This window comes from Ambystoma mexicanum, chromosome 11 (genome assembly GCF_040938575.1).
Source record: "Ambystoma mexicanum isolate Mex_15411 chromosome 11, UKY_AmexF1_1, whole genome shotgun sequence".
In the NCBI taxonomy this organism is placed as follows: Eukaryota; Metazoa; Chordata; class Amphibia; order Caudata; family Ambystomatidae; genus Ambystoma; species Ambystoma mexicanum.
In genome coordinates, this window is record NC_090934.1 from 1,091,924,133 (window position 1) to 1,091,939,288 (window position 15,156).

The window sequence follows — 15,156 nt, forward strand, 5'->3', positions numbered from 1 at the left end:
TTGCACTTGCGTCCACAGGATAGGCTCTGCTTCCCTGGCCCTCCCCCGTCACTTTGCTGGTTTGCCCCCCCCCCCCTTTCTATGACCTGCTTTAAATTTGCGGTCTGCTTTCGGTACAGAGGGACTTTGCAGGTTGGACATAAGGGCCGACTTTGAGAAAAAGAGGGGGGGCAGGGGGAGAGTTCCTCCGCATTTACAGATCCAGCCATTCCTGCAGCGCTGCCCAGCCAATTCAAGTCTCTAGTATAAGGGAGACCAAATGCTTTTCTCAACTTTGACACAATGCAGGTCTGAGGGTGCTCTGTGGGTATTCTATTGGCTGCAGCGTATTCCCTTAGTGCTCAACTTTGCGGAGCGCATATACCTGGCGGCAGCAAACACCCGCGCCCTTGCTCCCCCGGGCTTACATCCTCGCGGGTGAAGCTGACAGCATTTGGTTTGTGGGACCGGGCCTTCAGTCCGGCATCAAAGGAAGGGAGAACACACTCCCAGACAAGCCTCCCCGGTCAGGGCCATCTTAAGCAATTTTGGAGCCCTGGGCACAGACATCTTTGGGCCCCCCTCCACCAAACCAACAGAATTAAGTGATCAAGAATATCGGCCCGACCCCCTGCTGCAATCATAAACCATAGGTTGATGTGCTGCCTCACAGCTTAAAAAGAAGCATGTTTACTCCCTTTAACTCCCCTTACCCTCTTCATTCAAGTACCATTTGAAGGCCAACATTATCAGTCTATGAAGAGGTTACTTCTGTTCTAGCATAGATTCAGGAGACTTTTTATCAATAGCATCCAGGAAGGTGTGCAGCCTGTAGTATTAATGCAGGACTGTATGTAAAAGGTACATGTAACCCAGAATAGACAGAGAACTCACATTTGCTGCCTCACAGAACGCAAACGTGCTCAAGCATGGAAAGAGGAGACCAATTGAAAGGAAGGAGAAAGCTACGCATACCATAGCATGGGTAGTGGATGCAGATTAGAAGCTAACAAGAAGGCGTCCATATCCAGACGGACTGATATTAGAAGTGGGACATGGTTTTCAAATAGTGTTGCCAATAGAGATCAAAAGAATAAAGTGCCTGTGGTGTATATCAATTCTCAGTATTATAGTGGAAGCAATAGCAATAGCCAGTGAAACCATGAGTGAGGCTGTTTTCTAGATCATACCCTGTGAAGGAAATCTCTCTGAAGGCTGACAATTTTGAAAGGTTTAGGGACTGGCAATTTCGTGAGTCTAGGCAATACAAGATGAAATTAGATGCCCAGTATTACACACACTGGTTAAGGGGGTGAATCTGGGATTTGTGCCAACTCTGCAATTTCTGCATTTGAACACTTCCATTACCAGTTCTTACCATGAACTAAAATAATCTCATTCTATAAAACTGACTTGGAAAGTAGACCAATCACATTACCAAATGTGACAATTTAAAAAAAAAACAAAATAGTATAGAGTGGTTTAACACAGAATGATTCTAGCTTCACTCTCTCCATCATCAAGAGAAGTGTGTAAGTATCAGCATACCAATCAGTGTGATTTAACAGATTTGATCTGGGTTTGTCTTTTATATTTTAAAGCTTTACATACTTCCAAAACACTGGCCTGTAAAATTGTCATTTATAAACGTGCAGAAAAAACTTTGACTTTTACAAACATGCAAAGTGTTTTTTGTGTCAAAGGAGCAGACTTTAAAATGTGCTTGCCCGAGTCCTGCACCATCTGGTCCGCTCGCTTCTGTCTACCACCACTTCCACTCAAATGGCCTACATAAGAAGAAAGATCAAGTAATGGGCTAAACGATGCCACCAGCATGCGAGGGGGCAAACTTCACAGAATACACTAGAATAATGTATGAGATATTAGATGATTTGACCTGGATCACTGTATTGTCTGCTGGCAAAGCCTGGATACAAGCATGAATGCTTTGGTTCCAAATTTTGATACTTATTAATCTCTTGGACTTAAAGTTTATGCTCATCGTTGGAGGTGATTGTTTAGGTTTTACAACACTCATCTGAAGAAACCAATTTCTAGACCTTCACCATAATGATGACATGTTCGTTTTTATTGGAACCCCTATCTGGTGCAGGTGCATTGCTGATAATAGCACCTGTTGTGCTGCACATACATATGGAGGCAGGTTTATAAACTTCAGATATAGGGAAGGCTCAGCCAGCCTTACAGGAATGTGCTATTCAAATTTGCATAGGAACACATATCTCTGCATTGTTTGCTTAACACACTGAGCTAACTTCTGAACCATTTTGGCACTCAATTAACCAATATGCATTTCAAATTTGGCTATTGCACATGATCAACATCATTCCCACCGGAAGGAAAGAATGCCACAGGAGTTGTGCCACAAGGAACACACAAACTATACATACCACAGTGAACACAAAAAGCATTACATGAGGAATTGATCGAGGCAGAATGTACTTGCCAAAACAGACAGGCAATAGGTTTAGAGCCTCAGCACCATAGGATGTATGTTATTTAAGTCTTGGGAACAAAGGAGTCTTACTTCTTTAGATCAGGCAGCCTTGTGGGGCCCCCTCCAAGGTGGGGGCCATGAGCAAGGGCCCCTTTTGCCCTCCCATAAAGACGTCTCTGTCCCCGGGTCCCTGGCAGCAGCAAACACCTGGGCCCTTGCTCCCCACGGGCTTACAACCTCCCGGGTGAAGCCCACAGCATTTTGTTTGTGACGGGGCATGGCTTCAGTCTGGCATCAAAGGAAGGGAGAACAGACTCCCAAACAAGCCTTCCTGGGTCCCTGGTGGCAGCAAACACCCGTGCCCTTGCTCAATGCGTGCTTACTGGTGTCTAATGCAACCTTTTCAATCGTGCACTCTTTGGTTTCAGCTCATTCACTGATTTAAGATGGTATTAGGCCACTGTAGAATATTGCCTTCAGTGAAATTAAAGCAGAGGTCTCCAAATTCCAAATCAAATCTGTGGTTTCAGGCTGTTTACACAAAATATTTAGCAGACATATGACCTGCAGTACTCGCCTGCGAGGGCACATCCCCAGCACACATCCCACACAGCATGCCCCATACCTAAATTTCATTCATGGCTCCTTCATGCTGGCATCACTCGAGGACGGAACATTTTGCACAGACAAGTGCCCCAGGCTCCGGCCCCGATTGCAACAGTCTTAAAATATGGTGCGTGTGGCAAGGCTTGGACTGCTAGCATTTTGTCTGTTTAACCTATCTTTGGCACTCCGGGTCTTCAAACTGTAAAAGACACCTGCATTTTTAAGATATGCCTGGTGCACATCCTCTATCATATCAACACCTAAACCTCTATGCTCATATCTCTTCCTAGATTGTCTTTAAAATATTTGAATATGCTTGCATCTGACACATGTGACTTTGCATCTGATAATACATTATTCTTTTTTTGTGACATCACATCCCCATATGGTGGTGTATTGGTATAAATTCCCTGCACTGTGTTATTATCCCCGTTCTTATATGTACACCCACCCTTTGTACAACTCCCTCAAATACCCCCCCTTTTATATGCTCCCACCATATCACATTACATACTAAATATACTACTAAACCAAACATAAAGGCACAAAATACTTTCAGTGTGAAATGCATCATGCACATATACATGGGTGAAAACATGGACATATTATATTTGGCCATGGTTGTATTTTGTACATTATAAACCGGCATATCAATGAGCAACTTTACTGACATTCTCAAATGAAAAAAAAAAACATCAAGGATATGCAAAGAAAAAGAACCCAAACTATGTTTTTAAAAAAACAGAAAAAAGAAAAAATAACTTTACTGAAAAACAGAAAGAATATACTAAATCATATGTACAGCTGATACATTATTTTGTAAATATAGGTGCACCTTTACTCATGTACTGTTGTCTTGTTCATTAGAGGGCAGTGCGGCATCGGGAGCCTTCCAAACTTCAGAAAGGTGAACCCAATATCGCAGCTCCCGGACCTTCACCGCAAATGGAGTGGCATAGAAGACGGAAAACTGGGCGTTATATCTTGGTTCACTCACCTGCATACAAAGTTCCTCACAAACACCCTATCACCAGGTGATAAACAAAGAGGCTGTGAAGGTGTTGAAGTAAATGCAGTGCTGGTTTGTTCTTTGGACCGCCTTGGTGCTATCTGTTGAGAAACACATTTTATTGATCTAGTTAACGCAGTTAGGTAGTCCTTGAATTCTTGCCCTAGGACGGATACTGCCCCGTGGGCGTCAGAGGCCTTCTTTACCAGGGATAAAGGCGTATGAATTATCCTGCCTGTTACTACCCCATGTGTTGATAAGTGGTGATCCTTACAGGGCTGTGTGCGCAAGCTAAACAAAGCAAGGGGTAGACAGTGCACCCAGTTTCTCTGTAGGGTGGTGCATAACTTAGAGAGTTTGGCCTTCAGTAAGCCATTGATCCTCTCCACAACCCTGTTGGCCTGAGGGTGGTAAATTGTGCACAACCAATGCTTGATGCCTAGCAATGCAGTCACTTCCTTAAACAGTTCATTAAAGAAATGGGTGGCATTGTCGATCTGCAACACATCAGAGACACCCCAATGAGGAAACACCTCTCTCACTAAACATCTGGCCGAACATTTAGCATCTAGATGTGCACAAGGACCCAACTCAACATATCGGGAAAAGGGTTATACAACAACAATTAAGTACCTGTGTCCATTAGACAGCTCTCCTGTGGCAGCATAGTCAATGTGGAGCTCCCTAAATGCAAGGCAATGTACCCCGTATTATTCACAGGGTGTGACCAGTACTGTAGATTTGACAGGTAATGCAGTTTAGCACCAATTTAGTAAGAATCTCCTGAAGAGTGGGAACAAACCAAACCCCCTGAATATCTGCAGCAATGTGCTGCTTTGACAAATGAGATGGATGGTGTAGCTGCTGTGAGAAACCAAAGGGTGTCTCACCTGCTAGTCCACACGGATCTCTCTCTCAGGTGGCCAAGGCACAGCCATCGCCTTTGGATCCAGACCCTGGGGGTGGACCAGTGTGGGAGGATCACCTGGGGGAGGGATCTTCGGGGAGTAGGGGTGAGGCAGCCATTGGCAAGATGCAGTAGTCCTCCCTTTGCCGTACCCATGATCCCTCCTATTTCATAGGATTTTCTGTTCTCCCAACTCTGCCCGTTTCCACACAAACACTGGGCCAAGGAAGAGGGAAACTGAGAGTAATAATGCAAACTCTTACACATCGCATTGGACATGTCCCAATAATTGGGTCAGGCAAAGTCAGGCACTTGAATCTAAGTGCATACATCTGATACCAATTAGCTCTCCTCATACGAATAAAAGGGAGGAACATAGAGACACTCTGAGCAAGGTGGAACACGAGTGAGAGCAGAACCTCCGGGGCGAAGGCGAACCTACTGGAGCAGAGCCACGGACCGAAGGACGAGAGCCACGGCCGGAAAACCCCAGGAGTTCCCTGCAAGAGGTTTGTGCCTCCAAAAGGTAGCGAAAGACATGTGGAGAAGGCTGAATCCCAAACAAGAAGGCTGCATTGTGTTTCAAGGACGTCAGCGACCCTCCTGGGTAAATGGCACAGTTAGGCAGGCGACACCAAGCGTGTGGTCCTATCCTTGATTTGTAAACTGGAAAACAGCAAAGACCCGAAAGAAACACACACAGCCGGTGAGTTGGCAAGTGATGAGAGAGACCAGTGTTGGCTAAAGAAAGATTGAAGTGGCAACATAATATCGCACAATTGAAGGCTGCATGTGTGTGGATGAGACGCAAAGAAAGGCAGACCTGTGAATGAGCCTTGAATTAACGATAGCTGTAAAGTCAGCGATACCGAGTAACAGAGTGGTCCGGCAAAAGGAAGCAGCCCACACGAAAGTCTCTGTGAAAGGTGAACATTTTGTAGCGATTAAGTAGTGAATTGTAAAAGCAAGGTGATTGAAATTGACCCTGAGAAAAGGGGAGAGTAAAAAGGTGAACGTTGAACTTTGGTGCATAATACAGTGAACTACTGAGGCCAGGAAGCACTGGGGCAAATAGTGAGTTGAAAGCTGGAAAGTCGAAGTGGTCCTGTGGAGGTCTGTAGAAAAAAGCAACGCACATTCAAAAGTCTTCGACATCAGGAAAATGGTCCGAACCCAACTGAGGGAGACCGAAGGGGTAATAAGTTAGGGGAAGGGAACCCCTAAAGGATGTGAATTAAGCTTGGTGAAGGGAACCCCTGCAAGTGTTTTGTTTTGCTATGAAAGGTCTGAGGCTAACTGAGGGAGACCGACGTGAACATTACCTGTGAAAGGTCAGAGCCTGACTGAGGGCGACCAATGTGAACTTTTGCTTTAAGAGGTCTGAGCCCGACAGAGAGGGACCGACATGAACATTTTGGTGAACTCTGTTTTGGAAATTGGAAAGTAAGAATTTAAGGTGGAAGGCCAGGTTGGGCCTTGATCCACGTCTTGAACTGCCTTGTGGTAAGAGCCTTAGCCAGAGTGTGTCATCTTGCCTACAGGGACCGCCTTACTCCGTGCTGTCCAAAGTGAGAAGAATTATCTCAGCCACATTTATTCTTTATATTTGAACACTGACTTTCCTTTGTATACATATTCTCCTTTTCGCACTGCTCCAAGGCGACCAGAAATAAATCACGTGGCATGACAACCTTACACATATTTTCTTGCCGCCATAATAAATCAGTAGGGGAGTGGGTGCACCCTTTTTTGTGCCACAAATCTTTCTCTTCCTGTGAAGCTCGAACTTGTATTTTAATGATTTGTGCTATGGGAAGTGAAGTGTAGGGTGCTGGCAACTGCTCTCAACCCCGTGGTGTTAGTGGATATTCAGAGATGATGGGTACTGAGATATATGCTGCGTGTTTGGCCGCCGCATCCGCGGCGGCGTTGCCGTATGAAACCTTGTCTGTGTCATTAGTATGGGCAGTCCATTTAACCACCGCCATCATACAGGGCTGGGAAAGTGCTTCAATCCGTTTATCCAAGAATGCTGCATGTTGCACTGTGGACCCACCAGCCCTTCTAAACCTTCTCATTTTCCACCTTGCAAGGTTGGAGAGCATCGTTTTGGTGACATAGGCAGAATCAGAATAAATGGTCACTCAACATACCTGGGGTGCTAAAAGTGCTTAGATGAGTGCTATGAGTTCTGGTACTTGTGCTGAATAATGCATAGGCAGTATTTTTTGCACCATCTCCCATACTCTTTGTCCACTAGGTGGACGACTGCTGCACTAGTATGTTTCAGGCCTGTCCCCTGGTCAATAGCGGCTGACCGGTCAATGAAAATCACTTCTCCCCCCTCGAGCGGACTATTATTATTTATTCATATTTGTATAGGGTGCAGCAGCCCTGAGGCATTGTGGCACTTGTTACATAGAATGAACATACTTAGTTGCGGAATTATACAGTTATCATTTGCAATTATTGACATTTGCGTTATAATTATACGATTAGAAGTTTTATACATAATTACATTACAATACACAATAAGTGTTAGGTTGTAGAAACATGAAGAGAGTGGTAAGGTTAGAGGAGAGTTAGTTCAGGTGATTTTGAGATTCTTAAGGAAGGCATGGATGGAGGTTTCAGCTCTAAGAGTGGCGGGAGTGAATTCCACAGTTAGGTGCTATGTATGAGAAACCTATCCCTCCTGCTTTGACTCTACGGATGTGAGGGATGTGTAGTTGGTTGGTATACTGTGTTCTAGTGGGGCGTGCAGAGGCGGTTCTGGATATAGATTCAGATAGGTATGTGGGTGCTCTGAGGCTGAGGCATCTGTGCGTGATAGTAAGGATTTTGAGTGCAATGCAGCCTTTGACCTGGAGCCATTGAGCTATTTGTCTGGTCTGTGAGATATGGTCTCTTCTAGGGATGCTCAAGGCAGCTCTAAGGGCATTGATTTGTGTAGTTTGAAGTCTATGTACGTTTTTGGAGGAGGTGCCTGCTATGAGAGCATTGCAGTAGTTGAGTTTGGTGCCTATGGTTGCTCTGACTATTGCGAGGCAATTGGGTTTAGAGAGGTAGGGTTTTATGGCATTGATGAGTTTGGTGCTGTGTGCTGATGCGGAGGCAATGGCGCTAACTTGTTTGTTCATTGATAAATTGGCATAAATATACACACATAATGTCTTAACAGAAGAAGAGACCTTAATGATGGAATTATCTATGTTAAATTTAGAGTATTGTGGGTTTAGCTTGGCTAAACAGTCTCTTGCTTTTGGTATGCCCTCCTCCTCCCCTTCAAATGTTACACAGTCATGTCTAGCAAGGTTTTCCTCAGTGCACATTTCTATCAGGAAAGTAGCAGAATTTACTGTCTTGCACCGGATGTTTGGGCTCGATAGGATGACCTCATATGCAGATGCCCCCTGTGTAGTCAGAGTTGATTGAGATTGTTCAATGATGGCAAATACTGCATGCTCCACTGCACTGTTACAGAACCCCCCAACCCCCATGGTAATTGTGGAGCTCTTCCCTTTTGCAAATGCTGCAGCAGCAAGTGCCAGTACGCAAGGGAACTGGCTCTGCATTACTGAATCTAGCACTGCACTGTAACAGGCCAATGGCTTCTGGCCCATAGTGCTTTTCTGCGTGAGCACTGCAGTCATCATTTGATTATTAGAATGGGAAAACAAGTAAAACTCTTGAGTGTCGTCAGGGGTTGCTAACACTGGGGCAGTGTAGATGACCTCTTTCAGTTCATTAAAGCTCGTAAGCATGTCCTCTGTCCTTGTCATCTTTTTATCTGTCTTTTGTGCTTCTTGGAGGCCCTGCAGAAGGTGCCTAGTGTATGCAGCATAATCTAAAATCCACATCCTGCAGTAATTACACAGTCCAAGGAATGTCTGCATTTCTTTGACAGTTTTTGGCTGGGGCGTACTGCACACTGATGTGGCGCGTTCTGGTATTATTTTCTTTCCATGGACAGATATCAATTGTCCCAAATAGAGAAATTCTTGGAGGCAATATTGTAACTTAGCTCTGTCTACTTTGTACCCGTTATATGCTAGCAACGTTAAGAGTGTGACAGAGTCCTTTCTGACACTGTTGCTCATTATCACTGAATACTAGCAAATCATCCACATATTGAATGATAGAGCTGGGCACCTGTATATTCCCCAAATCTCCATGTAATATTCTGTTAAAGATACTAGGGCATTCACAGTACCCCTGAGGTAATCTTGTATGTTCATACCGCTTTCCGCCATGAATAAACGCAGTGAGGTATTAAGCGTCTGGGTGCAGGGGTATTGAAAAGAAGGCATTTTTCAAGTACACTACAGTGAAATATTTTGCTTCTTTTGGGATACCACACAAAATGGTTGCAGGTTTGGGAACAACTGGAAACTCTGCCTGTACAATGTCATTTAAGGGGCGGAGATCCTGGATCATTCTCCAACTTGGCCCCTTTGCCTTTTTTAATCGGGTATATAGCTTTGTTGCACGGGGAGTTAGAGGGCACAATAATCCCTTGATTTAGAAGTGCAGGATGGTATCTCTTATCCCTTCCTCTGCTTCTTTGGACATTGTATATTGTTTCACCCGGGGCAGCACCACATCTTGCTTGATTATTATTCGAACCGGTGCCACCCCTTATAAGAGGCTGAACTCATGGGCACCGGTTGTGCATAACTTTTCCGGGGACCTGTTCCACATCAGTTTCAGTGAAAGAGGGGGTTGTCAAAAGGGCCATCAGAGAACACTGTACTTTACGGTACTGCACCATTATCTCACAGGGTATGAATAGCCAACACTGTCTGCCCATCATCAACCTGCTCCTCAAACAATTCTGCATCTGTCACTTCTTTTAGGGGTACTGTCGGGTCAATGCACAATACAGTGCGCCGCACACACCTATTTGAATAGGTCCCAACCACAACAATCCTTTTCTCTGGCACCATCAACGCTTAAAGGTCCAGTGAGAGCATTGCCACTGCCACAAGCTCTGGCGTCACAACGGGTCCGAAGATAAAATCCAATGGTATCCACTAACATGCCTTCCCAATCTGGGGTACTGCATCGATTAACAATGTAATCTCATATACAAAGATATTAGGATCAACTGTAATGCCACAAACCACCATCCTATGGTATGTATGATCACAATGGCTCTCATAGCACACATTCCTGGGGTAGCACATATTATTCCCTGGTATGTAAAAGTGATGGTCATGTTTAATTTGCCTAGGAGGTCATGCCCTACCAAATTTACAGTAAGTTTTCCAAATACAATAGAGGCGCATATACCACTCTCCCTCCTATTTTAATCGCTGCATCTCCAGTAAATGGAACCATTGCCACAGCCCCCAGAGAAGCTTTGTGTGTTGAGAGTTTCACCTAATAACGGGAAGTTTCCTTGACTAATGCATGATTTAGTGGCACCTGTGTCAACCATAAAGATGAATTGATTATTTCCTATCTCAGCACCCACCAAGGGTTCCGCATCAGGGTGGGTAGTCACAGACAGGATTGGCCACACAAGAGCTTCCTGTGGGCTGTCCCAGTCAGGATATGTATTGGTCCCTGGAAACGTAAAAGGGTTGCCGCCCAGAATGCTCACTCCCTGATAATGTGTCACTGTCCCATTTTGAACGGCATTGCTGCCGGGCATTAGGGTGCCGTATGATTGACTTGGCGATGCAGCTTGTGTTGGGGTGCCAGGCAGGGCAGACATCTGCGCCTGAAGGGGTTGCGGTCGTAACTGTGTATATGCTTGGTGTATTTCATATGGTATCGACGTAGCCGTTGCGAAATATTGCTGCTGCTGCACTGGGCCTGTGGCAGTGCACAAATTGTATCTGAGGCCCATCCTACTTCTTCATTCCCTTGCAAAATAACCCCACTTCCCACATCCCCAACACTGAGCTGGTCCCACTCCACCTCTCGGACCCATCTCTCCTCTTCAACCTCTGCTCATCTTCCCCCTTGAAACCCTCCTCTTCCAAGCTGCTGACCTCCTTGGTACTGCTCTGGGTACTGTGGTTGTATTACACTGTCCTCCACCTGGTCAAAATGCTGCTGTTCTTGCGTCTGCTTGCACTGCTGCCTGCTCTGCTCAATCTGTTTGGGTGACTGCTGCTACCACCCTTCAACTGCTATTTTTGCCCATTTTTACTGTAACAGTTTTGCTTCCTCAGGCTGCAATTGTTGTGCCGTTTCCTTTTCTCTTTCTTTGATCCACTTACAGTGATGTATATTTATTGACTGTATTTCGGCCCAACCTTTCGCTTCTATGTCCACAACCTTATAGAAAGCTTTCTGTACCTCCTTGGGCAATCCCCTTTTGACAACAAAACAGAAAATTGGAATTGATCGGTCCCACTGTTCCCCCATCTCTGCCCTCCACATCTCTTGCACTTTCAAAATGTATTAGGCAGGGTCTTCATCATCCCTCATTGTGTGTTGCATTATGGACTGTAGATCTGGCGTATCAGGGTATACCTGCCGGAGTGCAACCCATACCTTTGCTCTGATGTGGTTAAAGTGTGCCCCATCATGTGTATCATCATCTATTTGCACTCCTGGGTATTCTGCCTTAACTCAAACATCCCTGTCTGATCTCCCACATTTGCGACAAGAAAACCTTGTATATCTCCCACTGCTAAGGGGATACTAGCTGGTTGTTTTTCAGTAGCATAAATCCATTTCCCAGCACCCGCAGTGAGGGACGGCAGCACTTTAATCAGATTGGTTTTGTCTATTTGGGCACAGTGGACATGTTGTGCCCTCCCAGAGCCTCTATGCAATAATGGCAACTGGGTGCCCATTCACTGTCTTGCCTTCCTGACGTCACTTGCCTTCTTCCTGGCCACTGCTGCCCGCCCAAATCTGTTCCTTAAATGCAGTCCCCATAAGCTCTCTACACGTGGAGTAACCTCCGGTGCTTCCTCTTCATCCTCCAATTCGTCCATCGTGTCCCACTTGTCCTCCCACAGCTCCCTGTTTGTACCTCCATCCAACCTCACTGTCCCGTAGCCTACACTCCCCGCACCTCATTTGTCACTGTTCCCCTTCTAAATATTGGCATCCTTAATCACAGTGCTGTTTAAGCTAAACAAGATGTCTCCGGCCCTCCATTCGTCCAGTCCACACCCTGATTTGCTTCCTTCTTCCATGCAAGCCCTCAACCATGCCAATTCCACTTGTGCTGCCTCTAAAGCCTCTTCTAACTCCTTCTGTGGTTTCCTACCAGTTGGTACGCCAACATTAATATTTGTTTGATATGGGAGCGGTAACACAGGTGGGGATGGTGCTGTGGCTGCCGGGGACCCATATGTTGGATTAATGTATCATGAGGCAAGGAGGGTTGAGTAACATCCTTCTAACTGACTGTGTTCCCTCAGGTACTACTGTTTTAATTACACTCTGGGTTGTGCTGCTGTCACCCTGAGATTTGCACTCATCACTGTCCTTTAAGTCCTCCACCATTTTCCATAATTCTAAAATCTCTTTCCTCCTTTGAAGCTTCTTACCTCTGTATTTAGCAGCTAAAAATGTGTACATATGTTCGAATATCCCTTTATTATTCGTATCCTGCTCAGGCCATAGGTCAAGCATTCCCCCTTGTGCTTCCCCCACCCATTGCTTGCAATATTTCTAATTTCTATCCTTATAGAATGGTAATGCACTACACATACTCAAACGGAGTAACTATACCCACGTTGACAGCTTAGTATACAAAAATGCAAGATCATATGCAAAATGCAGTTTATCTTAGGCGTTCCTACCAAACCTTTGCTCCCTTTCCCCCTGTCTCCCACTGCCCGCACCCCCCTCTCTCCCACTTACTCCACACACACACACTCTCACTCCTCACACCTCACATTCAACATCCACACTACTTCTTCTTCAGGCCCTCCCTTGGCCCCTGCTTTCGACACAATAAAAAGTTACACTAAAACAACAAGCTAAAACAATAAAATAAAATAACCACTACTTCATCTTATTCCCCCATCCAAAATATACTGTGCACAGGAATCCAAGCTCTCTAATTATGCAGAGCCCCTACTTCTTACTTCTCATATCTCATTTCAAAATATGGCACCATCTTCTTCCCTGCCTCGGAAAGGATGCCACTTCTCTATTTCTCTCCTTATATACTTACAATATTGTATTTATTTATTTTATTTGTTTTTGCATTTATAGAAGCGCACACACCCCAGAGGAATCTAGGCGCTCATTACAGTGAGACATTCGGAGCGAGGGGTGAAGGAAACAAAAACAAAATGGTGGGTTATGAAAGCATACTTAGATAGAGGTGCGCACCATGGTATGAGGACAGATACAGGAGTACCGGTAAGCACAACAAGTGATTGTGGAGCAGGTCTACATGACACATCCAAGTGCAGCAGTAAGTTGCTGAAGTCAAGATAGGTAAAATGCATTTTGCAGCAAAGCGCTGCTAAAACAATTTAGGTACATTACAGGACACATCCAATTGCAGTGCAGTCAAAGTAGGTAAAAGTGTATTTACAGTAGGCGCTGCAGAGACCATTAAGGCAAATTACATGGGCAACTGCGAGAACTGTTAAAGGCAAAACGGTTATGGGTACCGTACGGAAGAGAGTCAGAGGACACAAAGGTACATAGCAGCCATGTTTCCATTTAGGTAGTAGATTAGGAGTTAGAGTCAGGAGTGAGTTCAGCAAGGTCCAGTGTGACGCAGGACGAGAATCTATGTTGAGTTGATTTAGATGGATTCCAGAGTGATATAAGCAGGAGAGACCGAAAAAAGTGGAAGCAAGACAGACAAGAGCCAGTGTGTTTGTAGTTAGTTGCCGGCAGGGCTTATCTTTGCAGATGGTTTTAGCAGGGTAGTGACCTGTTCTGATGGGACAAGATTCTACGGACAAGACGCGGTTATGCCGGTGGAGATCGGCAAAGACTGCAGGAAGCGGTCTTTGCTCCTGGCCTTTGATTATGGCCGGCTGCACCTCCCGGCTGGGAATGAGGACCAGCCATAGTTAAGGCATGAGGCAGCCAATCAGCAGACCTCCAGTGTGGAGCAGGCTGGGAGCCTAGTAGAGGCTCTGGAATGGCGGTGGCCATTTTAGCAGGGCTCGGGGACATCGATGCTGGATGGGAAAAGCAGGGACAGTTGCATCTAGGGGTAGACGGCGTCCTGGCCCCAAGGTATTGATGGGGACCAGCATAGACTGCAGGAAGAGGCCTTTGCTCCTGCCCTTCGGTTATGGCTGGCTGTGCCATGTGGTCTTTAAACTACCCAACTCAATCACACCCCATTTTGCCATACATTCTGGTCCCTTCTTCAATGCACATAAACCCACACACCTGTTTCCCTGTTCTCCCAGCTTCCCCCACAGCATCGGTCCCTCTTGTTATCGCATGCAAGAGGTCTGCTTACATGTGCGTGTTCCCCTGAGCTCCTCCGTCACAGGGTTCCATTACTGGCCTGCACAGTCCTAGGAGCCGTGCCTCGCTCCAAAGAGCAGACAGGAATTCTGTCAAAACGGCTCCTGTACACCACTAAAGGTTGTGAGCTTGGGACTGGTCACTGCAGGTGGGTGCGGCCCCTCCAGATGTGCGACCTGGAAGCCTCTGTCTTTGCGGAAAACCTGGGATCACGTCGGGGTCACCATAAAGGTAGAGTAACCCTTCAACACGCGCACCAGAAAAAATACAACCCACTAGGATAAATAGGCCCAGCACACCTCTTGCAAGGAGAACAAGGTTTCATTTCACTAAAATACAAGTATGTGCCAACAAAGAACTCTGCTGCTACAGAGCGATCTGAAGAAAAAACAGCACAAGCAGTCGTTTTTAAGGATGCACAGCATCACGAGTGACGTCCATCACATAGATTACAAAGCCAGGTAGCTGGTTGGCACGACACTATACACATATAGCATGCTCCATATGGGATGCCAGGTGATTGGTCCCAGCATCTCCTACCTGTTTTATTCCACGTGTGAATCTTCTTCTTTCATCAGCGAAGTAAAAAGCATTAATTGGCAATTGAGTTACACACACAACTCTACAGTGCACCAGGTTCCAAGGACATAATTGAGTCGGCTACTTTAGAAGTCGCGATAACTCCTCAGAATTGCATGAACCCCCGCTCCTTTCCCAGACACGCCGGCGCCTCCCCAGATTTCCGATACATCTGTTACCTTCTACCCTGGCACCTCGCAG